Source organism: Elgaria multicarinata, chromosome 12 (assembly GCF_023053635.1).
Source record: "Elgaria multicarinata webbii isolate HBS135686 ecotype San Diego chromosome 12, rElgMul1.1.pri, whole genome shotgun sequence".
NCBI classification, from domain to species: domain Eukaryota; kingdom Metazoa; phylum Chordata; class Lepidosauria; order Squamata; family Anguidae; genus Elgaria; species Elgaria multicarinata.
The window spans coordinates 32305163-32322448 of record NC_086182.1 but is presented as its reverse complement, the minus strand read 5'-3'; the positions used below and the strand labels follow the sequence as shown (position 1 = coordinate 32322448).

Sequence of the window (17286 nt, the reverse complement as noted above, 5' to 3'; positions counted from 1 at the left end):
ATATATGGAGAACCTGGTGAAATTCCCTCTTCATCACAACAGTTAAAGCTGCAGGTGCCCTGCCCTCTTTTAAATCTGGTCACTCTAGTATAGCTCCTGCAGCTTTAACTGTTGTGATGAAGAGGGAATTTCACCAGGTTGTCCATATATACAAATGACACCTGCTGAAATGCCCTTTTCTTTGCAACTGTTAAAGACACATGAGCCCTGTCCTCCTTTTCATATGGTCACCCTAGTTTAGGAAGCGACCTGATCCACACTCATCTGGGAGTAATTGTTATTGAACCCAATAGGACATACTCCTGAGTAGACATGCCTAGGATTGCCCTGTTGAACATCTAGCAAGCCTTTGGTGGGAATACCTTTATGAGAATTTATTATTATTTGAAAACAGGGGATGAAGATGATTTCTCCAGACCTTTTTTTCCTGGTGTAGATCCTCAGCCTTTAACAGAGCTGTGAGAGGCAGAAGTTCAACAGGTGCAACTTTTTAAGCAAAGGAGCAGCAGCAGGAGAACCTTCGCTTGTTGAATTTCTGACTACCAATGCTGGCAAACTCTGTAATGAAGTCAACTCTCTTTTCCAGAACTAATTTTTGAGCAGAGTGGAGTGAGAGAACTCTTCCTCCTGAGGATTAATCCAAGCCCTCCAGGTAGCTCTCTCAGTCTGTCTGGCTTGGTTAGAATCTTGTACAGCCCCGATTCCAGCCCAGGGAGTGGTACTTCCTCAACCCTAGCCCTAACCTGAGGACTAACCCTAATGTACCACAGAGACTTCACTCCAGCCACTAAAAGTCGTTATGCAAGCCATCCTAGTGGCCCGCTCAGTCTGTCAGACCCTACCAGGCTGTTCTGAAGCCCCGGTTCCTGTCCAGGTGTTGTGCTGTGTGTGCCTTCACAAAATACTTGCCATCGGGCAGGGTGGATGGGGTGGGGTTGCCCATTTATAAAATGGTCACCATTTGCCCAAATCAGAGAACGCTCATTTCCCAGAAGGCAATCTACCAAGACTAAAAGAAAACCAAACCTGCCAAAAACCTAAGTACAAGACAGAGGTGGGTTCTGAGTTTCAAAACATAAAATCACTCTTTCGAACCCCAATGAAGATGACCCCGGAGGACAGCACTTGAGTTTGCAACAGAACAGCCTCCCAGTTAAAAACTATTTTTAAAAAACAAAAATATCTTAAGAAATAAAAATCTGCAGGCGCAAAGAACCTGGTGGGCACCAATAGAGGTGTCCCATCTGGTGCACACCAGGTTGGGGAGGGGTTCTGTAGAGAGAGGCAGATAAGATTATGGCAGGAGGTGGACAAATTGTGTTCCTCCAAATGTTTTAGCCTGCAACTCCCATCAGGCCTAGCAAGCATAGCCAGTGGTGAGGGATAGTGGGAGTTGTAGGCCAAAACATCTGGAGGTGCCACAATCTGTTTACCCCTAGGTTTATGACATAGCCCAGCCCAAGGGTCATTCCACCAGGAATGCCACAAACAGTTACCCTGAACATTACAGATTATTGTTGTTGTTGTTGTTATTGAAGGGTGTTCCTCCTGAACATCAGTAGGTACTATGGGCCTTATGCCAAGCTTGACACCGTCAGAGGGAAGATCTCCCTCCTTATCAAAAGGGTTTGGATGGGGTCCCTACCTCAGCCCAAACATTCCTTGTTAGATTAAATTATGGGTCTCCCTGATCTCCGGGCAAGCCCAGACACGACTGAGGAAAAAAAGGCATCCACCAGTTCTCTAGCAACTGCAGGCCTAGCCCAAAGCAAACATTACTCTCCCGGACACAGGAAGATGGTGGCCGGTAATTCTGCTGGGGGTTTCTTGTAGCAAAAGCATACAAGCTGACCTGGACACATGGACCCTCTTCCTGCCCGGACTGTATTTTCCAGAAATGGGAAGAAAGATTGTTTTTGCATAGAAGAGGACTTTTTATCTGTGTAGACCAAGACGTGAAGGGCACAGCATGGCATGTCCTTGCAGGTAAGACGGCTGGGGGGGTGGGGAGGGTGGGATGAGAAATCAAAGAAGAAGGACTGTTCCATACGAGACATGCTGGCAGCACCCGGCTGAAATTTCCAGAACAAGGGGGCCTGGGGGATTTTACCGAGTTTTCATTTTGAACTAAAGTGGCACTCTTCAATTTCTGTGAGTCCAAAACAAGGGACAACTCTTTAAAATGTAGGGGGTATCTTTCTGGGTGCCACCATGCGGAATAACTATGTTTAGGGTGACCATATGAAAAGAAGGACAGGGCTCCTGTATCTTTAACAGTTGTATTGAAAAGGGAAATTCAGCAGGTGTCATTTGTATATATGGAGAACCTGGTGAAATTTCCTCTTCATCACAACAGTTAAAGCTGCAGGTGCCTTGACCTCTCTTAAATCTGGTCACTCTAGTATAGCTCTGGCACTTTAACTGCTGTGATGAAGAGAGAATTTCCCCAGGTTCTCCATATATACAAATGACACCTGCTGAAATTCCCTTTTATATGCAACTGTTAAAGATACAGGAGCCCTGTCCTCTTTTTCATATGGTCACCCTAACTATGTTGAATTACAATCTGAAGCCAGCCCTGTTTTAAGGGTGCGGCTAGTGCTTCTTCCTGCTCCAGTGGTGTTCTGTGGTGGGGTGACCCATGGAAACGTTGCCTAATAAAGCCACTGTATAGCAAAGTCAAATCTACCCCCTTTCAGAAGCTGTGCTCCATTCATAAGCCACACCTGAGCATCCATGGTTACAGAGTACATACAAATGCCAAACTGGGAATGACCCACAACTCGGCTTGGGCCAGTCTAGTACAAAGGGTCGTGAAAGCAGAGGTGTAACAGCCAAGGTCTGTTGCATAGGGAGAACCTTCTTAGGATCTTGGAACTTTTCTCTCTTGTATGTTCTCAGGTTGAAAATTAATAGATTGGGAGGGGGGGTGCTGGAGGGGCAAGCTACTTTTATGGAATGATTCTGTTCAAATTTACCCAGAAATAAACCCTTCTTTATTTGCGGGGATTTGCATCTTGAAGAAACTGAAATGCAGATTATGGGGGAGATTATCCATCAGGCAAGAAATTCAAAGGCGCCATTGATTCTTTCTTCCCAGCTCAAGTTTTGAAATGATTCTAGGCTGTTGTATTTAATTATCCAAGTAGGTTCTGCCACCAGGATTATTACAAGGTAAGCTTCTTATGGAGAAATTCTACAGTTTCTTTTCTGTATCTTGTGCGAGCGGCATGTATTGGAGGCAGCCTATCGTATGTAAACTAGACTTTTGAGACGTACGAGGAGTGTGTGATCAGCTGCCCTCTTCTTGATGATACTGCTGCTGTTTTGTCTCTGGCAGAATTCCACCTGGGCTTGAACACAAAGCCAGTGTGCTACAGAGGACAATTATGTTGGATGTGTGGAGATAGGGACACTCTGGTTAAAATCCACGCTGAAGGTCACTGGGTACCTTGGACAAGTTGCCTATGCTAAGGCTTGAGGACCCTCATAGGGTTGTTATGGGGGTAAATCAGATCAAGATTGTGTCAACCAGTCTTCCCCAACCTCGTGTCCTCCAGATACACTACAACTCCCATCACCCTCAGCCAGCATGGGAGTTGTGGTCCCACACATCTGGAAGGCCCTAGGCTGGGGAAGAATGCTATAGATCAGGGATGCAGAGCTGTTTTGGAGTGGGGGTCTTGATTACCTTCCATCCTACACCCTGCTGGCCAGATAATGTCAGGGGTCCTGTCCCTGTCCCTGACGTCACCTCCCCTTTTTTCTTTCTTCGTGTCAGGGTTGAGAATCACCCACACAGGGGGAAATGCAGCCACGCCTCCTATACCGCCCAAGAGCTTCGGCTATTGGGCGGTATAAAAATGTAATAAATAAATTTAAAAAAAAAACTCCTGCCAAGCATCCTGCTGCTATCTCCAATCAAATGTTGGAGATAACAGCGGGAGTTCCACTGTTATCTCCTACCTGAGTTTGGAGACAGAAATCGTGATAGCACTTGCGATAGCAGGATAACAATCCATCGAAGTCCTGACTGACTGTGATCCAGCATTTGTCAGTCTTTGTTGTTTCACAACATGACACATCACGAATTGAAAAGTGCGATCGCTGAAAATGCTTTTTGTCTTCCAGGTTTGGATCCGGCCAGTGTAGCGTTTGGTTTGTAGGCAGTGTAGTTAGCTGATTGTGTATTTCCCTGGCAATCACTAGCTTCACTGTCATCAAAACAAGGCGCGGGATCCCCCCTTCAGCCGACCTCCCTGCTGCAGAAAACATCCGGAAGGCCAGTTCCCTGCTTGAATCCGAAGAATTACTGTCTTTGTTCATAATATCCTGTTTTATCTCAGAGGCCACAATGGGACTTTAATAGTGGCAGTCTGTTGGGCGAGACATAACCCTACTGGATGGCGCTGAAATTTTTTTGCCAGGGTTTGCAGTGCAGGGAAGGGTCAGAATCCACAACCAGCTGAGGTAGGGGAGAAGAGTCTTCTAAGGCTGCTGTTGGAAAGACTCTAAGGCGTGCCAAAGCAGCAGAATGGCTGCATACAAGATACTCAGCCTGCCAGGCAACTCTGAACAGACCCCATGGGGGCAAAACATTTATATCAAGCCCCGTGGAAGCACATTGGTCCCTTGGGTCACCTGACCGGGTGCTAGGACAGCTGGTGGGTTTATAATACAGCCCAGATGATGCCTCGCCAAATGGGCGATAAAGTGCTAGCTAGAACCTGACCTCTTGGCTTGAGGCTCTAGGTGCCTTATAAATTCACACTTGATCTGGGGAAATTTGGCCTGAAGATAGCTACTCTGTCACAGTAATATACTAAGGGCTGGATTAACTATTCTGCTATGTAAACCACAGAGTAGGGTCCCCAATTTGTTGTCATTCTCTAGGAGTTTCCCAATGTCTGTTGAGCCTGATCCATATACTAATATCCATTTAAATTCACAATTGAATAGCAAAGAAGCAGCATCTTTAAAGAGCATTTGTTGTGGGGTTTTTTTTAATAACGATAGCAACAGCATCCCTGCATCTTCTTTGAAGTAAAGAGGTTTGTGCCTTTCGCATGTATTCCTAAAGTGAAGACAGAAAGTAGGAGAACAGTTGCTACATTTAGTGCAAATGTACCATTTTGTGGCGTTAAGTGCTTTCATGGACAAGGAGACTCCTTAGGGGAGTTCAGCCTGAGCCCCAGAGCCTTTCTTTTTGGAAATTAACCATGGATTTGACATGTTATCTATTAGATCAAAATAGGAAAAGTAGGCTTAAATCTAGCTATTAAAAGATAATGTGAGGGGTGCTCAGAGCTGCAAGGAGAAGGAGAAAAGGCTGCTGGACGTGAGCCTGAACCCCAGCCTCGTTACCAGGCAGTGTAGTTAGCTGATTGACAAAAGCAACAGTCACTAACAACACAGCCAGGTAAAATGGCCTGCCTGCCTCCCCTCTGGCTGGAAGACTCCACTATCTGCAGGAATGCTTTGGCAACCAAGGCCTGGAGGTGGCATTTTGCAAAGCAACATACATACAGGGCTAAGAGCAGAAGCAACCACCAAGATGCCACCTATGCTCTCGGTTATTACGGCAGCCTGCTAGTTAATGTAAAGGTTTGAGATGCAAATTCTTTTGTGAATAGGCCGTAACTATACCACACAAGTAAAACATTAGTAAACCGCCTTACTTCATACACCTGAGATCCATTCTGCTTAACTATTAATTTTGTTAATCTTTCTCCATTCTGATTTTTTTACGTATTAATTAAGAAGAAGGTTATGCATCTGGATGGTTAGTAGTACAGTTGGACTTTCTGTTTCTTCGCTCCATCCTGCTTTTTGTACCATTTTGCCTGATGAAGAGTTCTGGAGAACTTGGAAGCTTGCACAATTTTATGGAATTTTGTTTAGTCCTAATAAAGGCATTGCCCGCACCATGGATTTTGGATTGTTTTTCTCAAGGACCAACACATCTATCTTTGTTTCTGCATTTTTAAAGTACTGTTACGTGTTTGCTCTGAGATTTCTGGGAGTAGGTGTATCAGCGTAATTGGCCTGGGGTAATAGCTTGGACATGACCCGTAATAGTCAGGTGATGGCGATATCTTTCTCTGGGAGCTAAGATGGCCCAGGAAGACTATGTGACGATCAGAAGAAATTACTCATCCACATTCTTCCCCTACCCCTTCTAGCTAGGGAGAGGAAGCAAGCTAGGTTTTTGTGTGAATGGAAACAAATGATGAAAACTGAAGACATGTGGACACAGAGAGCTGAGTGTTGGTGCTTTGTCAGAATTGTAAGAGTGCTAGATGTCTCCTTGAAGATCTGGTGTAGGAACAGTGGGCTCTGTCTGTCTGCTGAAATGTTTAAATTATATGCCTCCACTTATGTTCAACTTGTATATTTGTAAATAAATACAAATATTACAAAATGCCAATACGTGTCCAGTAATCTTCCAAAGGAAACCAAACCCAAGTAAGTGTTCCACTCATGCGACATCTCAACACTGGGAGAAGTGGAGAGAGCGGAACAGTATTATACAAGAACTATTCCAAAATCCACAACAGGACATTGCCTTTATCTGGATCAGTTTTGGAATTGTTCTCATGGCCCAACACAGATGCTACGTTTTGGGCTACAAATAGTAGTAAATAACAGCAATCCTATAGTCATACTACACCGGAATCAAAGATATACTGTTGCTACACTAGCCAAATGGCACCATATTCAATGCATGCTCAGCCTGGAATGGGTAGGGGAAAACACACCACCAGAAAATACAAACACTGTGGGAAAACAGAAGACGTGTCCCTGGCCAATACGCCTATGTAAATACTGACACCAATGAATGTAAGGGTTCACCAGGGTTATATAGACCATGTATCCAGGAACAGAAATCCAAACCACGTCAGGGGAAAGGTACTCAATTTTAGAAGTACAATGCTTTGGCCCACAAGGCTAGCATACAATACGATGCATTGACCCCAACCACAACAGGGGATAGTTGCCAAATGGCAATGACTCATTGCAAACTAACTTGACACCTTCAGCAAAGGGAAATGGCCACTCCTCTGACCTTTGGATGGAAGCAAGACCTAAGCCTTTTGGTCGGCAGGGCTTTGATGGTGGAAAAGGCAGTCTGTCCTGGGTCTGTTGATCAGGGAATCTTTTTCAAAAGCATGCTAAGAGCCACTTTGTCTTAAATCAACACAACTGGAGCTAATTGTGTTTGACAGTTCTCACTTAGAGGTGTCACTCTGCTAGGACACAAAGCTGCAAACTATTCCATATGCTGTTCTGCAATAGTCCAACCAATGTAGTGATGTGAGTAAATCAATACTGGAAATTCCACAGGAGGAAGGAGGAGGAGGAAGGAGAAGGAGAAGAAGGAATGAATTCTAATCAGTGAGTTCACAAACTCGTGAGTCGTGACTACAATTTTATTCAGATCTTAAGCAATGTCTTAAGCCATTTCTGCTATCCACTTAGCCGTGTTCCACTTCCTCATGGACTATGACATGAGAAAAAGGACAAAATATGTTCTGGCACCTTAAAGACCCAACACATTTATTCTAGCATAAGCTTTCATGGACCCTGTCCACTTCATCAGATGAGAAAAAGGGTTGCCTTCTGTAAAAGAAGTTTTTGTTGGTGCTGCAAACTCTGGGTTCAAAGAAGTTGTTTAGTGCGTTGGGGCTCAGACCCCCGCCCCCTCTTCCTTGAATTCAGTCTCTTGGGCAGGTTATTGTGCTTTGTGACTAGCTGTACTTCCCATGGCAGCCATTTTGTGATGGTGCCCAGGACAGCTGCTCAAATTGCCAAATGTGCCCGCAGGCCCCAAATGCCTGCCTGCCCCTGGACTCTGTTCTTTAAGCCCTCCCTTCATGATCATGTCAGTGGCTGCCTGCTAATGTCATGAGCAGTTAGGTTAAATATATACCTTTATCACATCACATCTTCAGACGTTCACCCCTTTGCAAACCCAGATCCACCTCCGACAAAAGCTTTTTGCCACACTGTGTACACAGTGAGCATTTCGTAAACAGTGCACTCTTAACTGCTAGACCCTTGTCAATCAGACCCTTAAGCGCCCACCAGTTTGGGACTGTGTGATGACGACATTGGCCACATGCTGCCTGCGCATGGTACAAACCAATGAACTTAAACAAGGACATGCTCTTAGCCACACTCCTGCATCAGCACATGCACAACATGCAAGACTGTGCCAGAGCGCACAGACTCCTCCAGCAGCTCCAATGGCATACCCATCAATGATCCTGCTATTACCAGTCCCCAGGTAATCTCTCACCTGAGTCACTGTCTGCTTCTCTGCCCCCAGGATACCATATTTAGACTGACCACCTGCCCAGTATTCTTACCTGCCAGGGATCGCTACCTCTGTCACTATCTTAAACTTCTGCTAATAAAACTGGACAAGGGAAAGTGGTAACTTTCTTGGGAGTTCAGATAGGTACCTGGCCCTGGTAAAGGGTGATTCTGAGAGTCTGGTCTTGTCCAAGAATGTGGAATAATTTGGGGGGGAGGTGTTGACTGGGCATCTGCCATTACCCAAAGCAGTGAGGTGACTTTGGGTGTGAGAGGTTGCAGCTTCACCTCGCTCCTCCCCAAAGTCGGGGATGATTTCTGGGGCTCACAGCTTACTGACAGCTGTTGAGAGATTTTTGAGATGTAGGCCGACATGTGAGATGACTTTAAGGATATGGCACAGCCTATAAAAGTAGCAAATTCAGACAGGTAGCATTTTTGGACTGTCTGGAAATGCTCTCAAGATGTGCTTCTTGAAACATGGTCTCTTCCCCCCACCCCATCCCCGAAAATAAGAAGACACCATTTGATATTGTCCTGCCTCTTTTGCCCCAGTGACAAAGCCTGCCCAGAAAAGTCACCGTGAGCAATACTCATCTGCGTCAAATAAGGTTTGTCGACAGGAGACGTGTTGTCCAGGATTAGGGTACACTTGGCACCTGCTTCATCACTGCCCTTTTAGCGCTTTTGTAGGGCTTTCCCCCCTTCCTTTTGTCAATTGCCATTTTAAAGATAACAGCCTTGTTGTATCACCTTGTAAAACAGCCTTGTAAAACAGGTATGCAGTTCATATGGTCAGTTTTTCCAACTATGGTGAGAAACATTATTTTTCTACTTATAGTCATTATTTCCACATTTGCATCTATAAATATAAATTAGCACACGGAGGCAAACCCATGTCCTCTTTTTTTTTTTTTTTTTGGCAATGTATTTCCTCTTTTGGGGGCAGGGTGTGTAAAGTGGAAGTTATTACAGCTTCCCCTGGATCACTTTCGAACCCCAAAGCAGAAGGGGAGATCCATTCCAGGTTCCCCTTAATCCATAGCAGAAGGAAATAAGGAACGTGGTTTTTTAAAAATTATTTTATTGTGAAATGCCAACAAAACAAAAAAGAAAAACGTGACTGCATAAATTTGAATATATTAATTTCAATGCATGCATATGGGTGTGTATATAATATGACTTTCTAAGAATTATACATAAACTTCAACATACCATATTTCTTCAATTTTAGGATGCACTTTTCCCCCCATATAAACATCTCTAAAAACGGGGTGCGTCTTAGAATCGCGAGTGCGTTTATTATTTCTTAGAATCAAAGCTTTTTTCTGTTGGTGGTACTTAAATTAGTGTGCGTTTTACAATCAATGGCGTCTTAGAATCGAAGAAATACGGGTATATGTTGAATACTTCTGTGGCCATTTGGTCTGCTTTTGTTGAAGGAGAGAAGGAATGTGGGTGTTTTTAAACACAATATTGTGAAATGTCAACGAAACGAAACAAAAACAAGGAAACAAAAACAAATTATGACTGCATACATTTGAATATATCAGTTTTAATACCTTTCAGAGATGTCTATATATGGGGAACTTGGTGAAATTTCCTCATCACAACAGTTAAAGCTGCAGGAGCCCTGCCCTCTTTTAAATCTGGTCACTCTGGTATAGCTCCTGCAGCTTTAACTGTTGTGATGAAGAGGGAATTTCAGCAGGTTCTCCATATATCCAAATGACACCTGCTGAAATTCCTTTTTCAATACAACTGTTAAAGGTACAGGAGCCCTGTCCTCCTTTTTATATGGTCACCATACATCTTTTGAAAATTGCAGCTGATAAAGTGTTGCTTTTCACTATATTTCAAATTATGGTCAGACGTGCAAACAAAAGCTATAAACATGCATAGGGTTGTGCCCTTAATGTAGGGTGACCCTATGAAAAGGAGGACAGGGCTCCTGTCTCTTTAACAGTTGCAAAGAAAAGGGAATTTCAGCAGGTTCTCCATATATCCAAATGACACCTGCTGAAATTCCTTTTTCAATACAACTGTTAAAGGTACAGGAGCCCTGCCCTCCTTTTTATAGGGTCACCATACATTAAAGTCTTTATTTTAAAAAAAATATCCATAAACGTCAGCATATTTCTGTGCTGAATGTTTGTTCGGCTGTTCGATTCGCCTGCGTGGAAGGCGAGAGAAGGAACGGGGGGCTCGCGGGCGTCACCGCGGCGGCTCCCCGCGGGCGGCCGGGGCGGGCGGGCAGGCGAGCGGCCGGCGGCGGCCTCCTCCCCGCTTCGCGGCGCGGTTGCCATGGAGACGGCGCGCAGCGAGGCGAGGCCTACGGCGCCTTCGCCGCCTCCGATGGCGTCGCCCCCGGGCTCGGCTCCGCCGGGCTCCCCGCTGGTCTTCTCGGGCTCCAGCCAGCACGACGAGACGCTGGCCAAGTCCTTCTGGAACTCCGCCACCCTCCAGCCGCCGCTCGAGTCCCGCCTGGCCCCGCGACGCGAGTCGGTCTGCAACAGCGGGTCCAACTCCAGGAAGGGCTCCTGCGTAGGAGCGGCCGGGCAGCGCTACTCCTACGCCGACTGCCGTGAGGATGCCCTCGATGGACGCCTCAGCCTCCGGCCTGTTGCTTCCCCAAGCCGGCAGGCTTCTCCTATGGCCCTAGCCGGCTCCAGTCAGGGTGGGAGAAATCAGAGGAGTGCCCCTGAGCGTGTGCAGAGAGCTCTTCCCCTCACTCACATCAGGGGGGATCAGGTAGGGTGGACCATATGAAAAGGAGGACAGGGCTCCTGTATCTTTAAAAGGGAATTTCAGCATGTGTCATTGGAATGCATGTCACACCTGGTGAAATTTTGTCTTCTTCATAACAGTAAAAGCTGCAGGAGCCCTGCCCTCTTGACCAGATACAAAAGAGAGGAGGGCTCCTGCAGCTTTAACTATTGCAATGAAGAGGGAACTTCACCAGGTGCTGCATGCATACAAATGACACCAGCTGAAAATCCCTTTTCTTTACAACCTTTAAAGATACAGGAGCCTTGTCCTCCTTTTCATATGGTCACCCTAGGATCAGGACGTGGCCTTCTTCATCCAGGGTTCAAATATTGCAGGAGTGGGGCACACTGAGCATGTGCAAAGATCAAGAAAAAAGTATTTATTTAAAACATTTGTATCCCGCCCTGTATCACTGGGATCTCAGGGCGGCATACAGATAAAATCATACAATATAAAACAATAAATATACACAGCTAAAAACAAATTAAACCATTAATCAAGTTAAAACCAGTATATAATTTAAAAGCAGCAAAAACAATCAAGGCAGCTAGCTGGATGAATGAAAAGAAGGCCCAGCGCACATTGGCCCTCTCATCGTTAAATGCCGTCTTTATATCTTAGCACCATTTACTCTGACACTTTTGACTGCGAGTCTGAACAATTCTGAATAATTCAGTAAAGCCCTCTCTTTTTCAGTGTTTTACTTTATGCTGCTTTATTTAGGAATACAAGAAGAGAGACTCCTGGAAGCTATTGAAGTCAAAAACAGCGATGTGAAAGAGCATTACCTAGAAAAGGTGAGGTGGGCTTCCCAGGCACTCAGAATCAACTGTATTTGGGGTTTAGATCTTTCTCTCAGCACTCCTTAGATTTTCTGGGGAAAGATTAGAATTTAGGCATATCATTGTACATAAGTAACTGTTTATATATTGTGCAGCAGATTTGCAGAGACTCTTTGGAGCCCTGAAATGCAGCCTACCTTTTAGCCTCGCTCTCGAAAGCTTTCTGTCTGATTTTCTCTTTCAGAGAGGGGTATTGAGATAATTAAATTGCATTGTAAATCTCAAAGAGAGGAAGATATACAAGTGCATTGGATTAGAAACATAAATTGGAAAAGAATGAAATGGCCTTGCTTCAACATTTCTACTGCAGCAGTGTTTTCGAAGGAAAAACAAATGTTTGGAGTTGTATTCTTGAGCAACACCCTTTTCCCCAGACAGAGATTTGGGGGCAGAAATGTATTTTTCCAGACAGGCCCAACACGACCTAGCAACAAGCACTTCAGAGTTACATACAGGGCTGTATTTATTTATTTTTTTAAAAAAAGGAAAGAAAACTAAATTCTGCACCCAGGTAATCCGAGAAAAACTAGCTTCTGCAATTTGTATAATTTGTGCACTTATCCTACTCAGATCCTCTGGATTTGAAGAGTTCAGAAGCCATTGTCCGCACACTCTCAAGCATATTGTTAACACCCCTCACTTCTGAGCATTAAGGAGTTTCACAGGTGCCAAATCTTACCCAAGGATTCCTTAGAAAGTCGCTGGTGATTTAAGGCATTTCTATGATGTAAGATTTATTTACACGTATGTACAGGCTGAGCCTAAAATGAGGGTTCACAGCATTCACGCTCCCAACGGATTCATGCTCCCATTCAGATGTACAGGGGAATCCAAAGTGCCATAGCAAAGTCAGCTCTTTGCCTGCTTTTTCAGACCCAATTCCACCACAGACTGACCTTCTACTACATGAAACAAACCTCAGTCGCCCCCCACCCCCATTGTCTAGGACAGGGGGAGAAAAATGAGTCTTCTCTGCCCACCTTCTATGCCTTCTTGGGCTATCCTAGACCCCACTGAAACACATCACTACACTACTGCTTATAACGGTTTATAAGGTTTATGACAACTGTTCAGGCCCAGGACACATTACATATACAGTTTTCATTCCGTTTTAAAAGTGTTATATCCTGCTTGGTGTAGATCTGCCCCGGCTATCAACTGTCCAGCGCCAGGTCTTAAGAGGTATTGCCCCAAGGCACCCTCATGAATAGCTGTATTTACAGAAATCTTGCATTCAAATATTACAGTATTGGAAGGGATCCCAAATCTCTTTGCAGCCGTAAGCACTGAGATATAAGGGTGCCTTGAAAGGTCATTGAGACCAACCCAAACCCAATAACAATATATTTGCTGCCATAAGGGATAGAAACTTGTATTTAAAAGAAAAATGAAAGCTGAGATTCTCAGGCAGCTGAATTCTGTGCTCATTAAGACATCCTGCACATTCTTCCTTCTCTGGTGGAATTCCAGTATGCACCCAGCCCTGGTTATGGAGTGTAGTGTGTGCATTTGGGCACTTATATACAACTCTTTGTTAGTCCGATGCAGAAAAACCAACAGAGACTCTTGTGGTAACATAAGGACTAACGAATTTGTTACGGCATAATTTTTTGAAGGCAAGTTTCAATCCGAAGCACTTTTATTAAAATTGATCTTACTTCCAAGTAACATGGATTGGGATGCAAAAGTATTTTCAGGTCCAAAAGATTGGTTCTTCCGGTATGGATGTCCAGGTCAAATTTGATGGAATTCTTGTGTCTAATTTAGGCTGTTGGTTATAAGGAGTCGTCCAAGAATAGATGCTGCTGGTTTAATTCAAGTTTTGATTCTGGAAATCAAGTTTGAGCACAGAAGCAAAGCAGGAGGAGCAATCAGAAGTTCTAAGTTAGAGCAGTATCTACTCTGTGGCTGTCAAGGGAGGTTTTTATAGCCAGCATGATAGAAAATAGGGAATCAATTTGGCAGCAAAATCTATTAGATTCCGACAATCAAAGAGAAGAGATGGCTGGCAAAATTCAAGTAAGCTGCTGGCAGAAGATGTTGGAAGCAAAGTCTGTTCTCTTCAGAAGCAACACTTACGTTAGTTCTTGGGACCACATCATTTATGATACTGCAGCTAATATAATGGGAAATTGACCACAGTTGTATATACCTTGATGGAGAATCACCAGGATGGCTTTTTACTAATTAGTTCCTGAAGAACGCTTCGAAACTATGCATCTTTTGTATTGTGACTCGCTGCTGCATTAATTTATCATTAAACTGATTGATAGGAATAAGTAACGTTATTTTCTAGCTAACCCAAATAATGCTACAGTATTGTGTTCAGGCTATTTATTATTATTATTATTATTATTATTATTATTTATTTATTTATATAGCACCATCAATGTACATGGTGCTGTACAGATTATACACAGTAAATAGCAAGACCCTGCCGCATAGGCTTACAATCTAATAAAGTTGTAGTAAACAATAAGGAGGGAAAGAGAATGCAAACAGGCACAGGGAAGTGTAAACAGGCACCGGGTAGGGTGAAGCTAACAGTATAGAGTCAGAACAAACTCAATATTTAAAAGCTATAGGGAAAAGAAAAGTTTTTAGCTGAGTTTTAAAAGCTCTCAAGTGTTCTGGAAGAGCTACTATCCTGGAACAAGGGGGTGTTTCTGTAATTTTAATAATGTGTCAGACTTTTCCCTCTTTTATTAAAAAATAAAAAGCTTTATTTTATATCAAGCCCGGGAAGGAAGCCAGATACAAGGAGGGCCTGAAAAATGCTGAGGTTTGCAGCTGTTTCTTGCAAGCTAGCATTCCTACTTATTGTAATTAATAACCACATAATGGATTCCATCCACTAGCATCTATTAAACCTACCTTGTTGAAATTAGGTGATCAGGAGAAGTGAATGTATTCGCCGATTATTCCGTTATTTTGTTAAATAATTCTGCAACGAAGAGATGAATTCAAATTGTTCAGCTTTCCACATCATCATTCATTGGCAAGTCTATTTAATTTTGGCTAGGAAATAATTCTATAGAGCTGCATGATATATTGATTAGCCAGATCTACTTGTCGTGGTGGCTGTGATGGGAATGTATTATAACTTACTCAGAACCTGGGATAGGATGGTTATAATTTATACATATGTCATATATCACTGTTACAAGTTGAAATTAAAGAGAATAAGGACCAAACTAGACTGGATTTAAATGTATCTTTGAATTAATGTGCATGTTTTTTAAAATGTGGCCACCAGGCAGGGCGGAGACTGATTATTATTAGGGATGGAGCAGATGGGGAGGGGAGTTTAACCCTTTCCTTCACTGCTATAGTCTTGACAAATCTCACTCCTCTGAAACTGCTACTTGCATTGGGAGGAAATTCCCCCAATGGTGCCAAGTTGTTTTCTAGGCGTCACTTCTAGCTTGGCTCTGATGGACTCAAATCATTGCAAGCATCTCATTCAAAAGGGGTCTGTGCAAAAATTGTTCTATGACTGGTTGAAAGCCACTGAAACTACATTTGCTGACAATCATCACAAGAATGAATTCATTCCCTTTCCTCTTGCGCTTGAGAGTTTTCCAGGCTACTTCGTTTTCTGCAAGCAACTGCCAGAACAAATTTCTGCTTTTGATGCACAACTGGGAGAGCTATTGTCAGTGTGTATCCTCTGAAATACAGATCACCAGGGCAGAATAGCGCTCCGTGAGAAATCTAAATTCCATCTCATACGGAGCAAAACTGTTTTTCAGAAGAGCAATTCAGGTTCCTTAACTTGGCGTAATACTATTTGGGGTGTGGCAGTTTGGAGGGCCGGTGTTCGGCTCCAACTGAGCCCCTAGCTTTCTTCTGATCCAAAAAATAATGCGTAGCATTTCAACATGCTGAGAGGGTTTGCAAATCCCAGCAACCCCGCCCCCTCCTAGGTTACTCTGAGCGAGCCAGCATGCTAGCTCGTATGGTTCAATGGCTCTTGCTTGGCTCTTCTTGCCAGTGGGAGCAACTAAGCAAGCCAAGGACTCTGGGCTGACAAGCTAGGACTGTAAGCCAAGAACAAAGGCTGGCTGGCTCACAGTAACCCATTGTGGTTTTGTGTGTGTGTGTGTTTTAAAACAGGGTGGTCATCGCATGCAAACCAGGCCACTGGGTTGTATCCAGACTGAAGTAATCGCACTTAGCTCCTGCTGAAATCAGTGGGTAGCAGTCAGTAGTGGGCCAGGACTAGCGCTAATGCATTGTGCTAGCATAAACCACTGCAGAAAATAAACTTCTTCCATTGCAGTAATTATGTTGCTTAAGCATTGGTTTAGGTCGTTAGCTCTAGTGCAGTGGTTCCCAAAGTGGGCGGTACTGCCCCCTTGGGGGCTGTGGGATTGCATAGGGGGGCGTTAAGAGGCAAAGGGGCGGCAGGGGGGCGCTCGAGGTGGTCTTTTCTGAGAAGCCCCTCTCCAGAAGGTCTTAAAACATAGGGACATTTTTATGGGAGAAGGTAGTTTGGTCCCAAGCCATATAGGGGAAGAATCCATACATGTATTAATACCATTTAAGAAGAGTCCTTTTAACGGTGAATTGAAATGTTTCAAAAGCACCAAAACGCTAATGAAGAGACATACCCTGCTTGGTGTGCCCCGCCACACCGGCTGCAAAACAGAGGCGTTCGCTCTCTTTTCCCTCGGCAAGCCTGCAGCGGGAGCTTCCCATTTAAAGGGGCCGCCACCGTGCCTCCTCAGCTCAGCTCCTCCACCTGGGCGCCACCGCAGCTGCTCAGCCTGGGCACCCAGACCAGCAGGATCCAGAGGAGCGCAGCCCCTTTAAATGGGAAGCACCCGCCCCAGGCTTGCCGACGTTGGAAGGGAAAAGAGAGCGAACGCCTCTGTTTGCAGCTGGCATGGCGGGGCACACCAAGCAGGGTATGTCTTTTTATTAGCGTTTTGGTGCTTTTGAAACATTTCAATTCACCGTTAAAAGGACTCTTCTTAAACGGTATTAATACATGTGTGGATTGAGGAGGGTCTTGTTGGCAACCCGGCTCCGGACAACTTGGGCTGATGGAGCGCCTCTCCCGGCATGACCCTACCCAGATATACTACACTCGTCATCTAAGGCCCTCTTCAAAGTGCCTCCTCCTAGCAGAGGTTTGCAAAAAATGGAGTTTTTTTTAAAAAAAAATTAAGTTAGGATACTGCTGTGATTGACCTGCTTTTTAAGCACATGCGTTCTCTTTCAGCAGCATTTTGGCCCCTCCGGGCGCTCCTTGGCACGGGGCTTGCTGCCGCCGTTAACCCCTCCCTCCCCAACCCCATTGGAATCCCAGGGGGCGCTGGGCATGAGTTTGTGGAACCAAGGGGGCGGTTACCTG

General features: G+C 44.6%; 1 protein-coding gene across 1 annotated transcript in view; it reads left to right on the top strand.

Moving 5' to 3' along the window:
- The first annotated feature begins 342 nt into the window (after nucleotides 1–342).
- The window catches only part of DIXDC1 (DIX domain containing 1), a 309778-nt gene continuing 292834 nt past the window's right edge, over nucleotides 343–17286 (top strand). Inside the window, exon 1 of the mRNA XM_063139351.1 lies at nucleotides 343–352. The gene's annotated coding sequence lies outside the window, so the exon portion shown is untranslated. The remainder of the gene's footprint in view (nucleotides 353–17286) is intronic.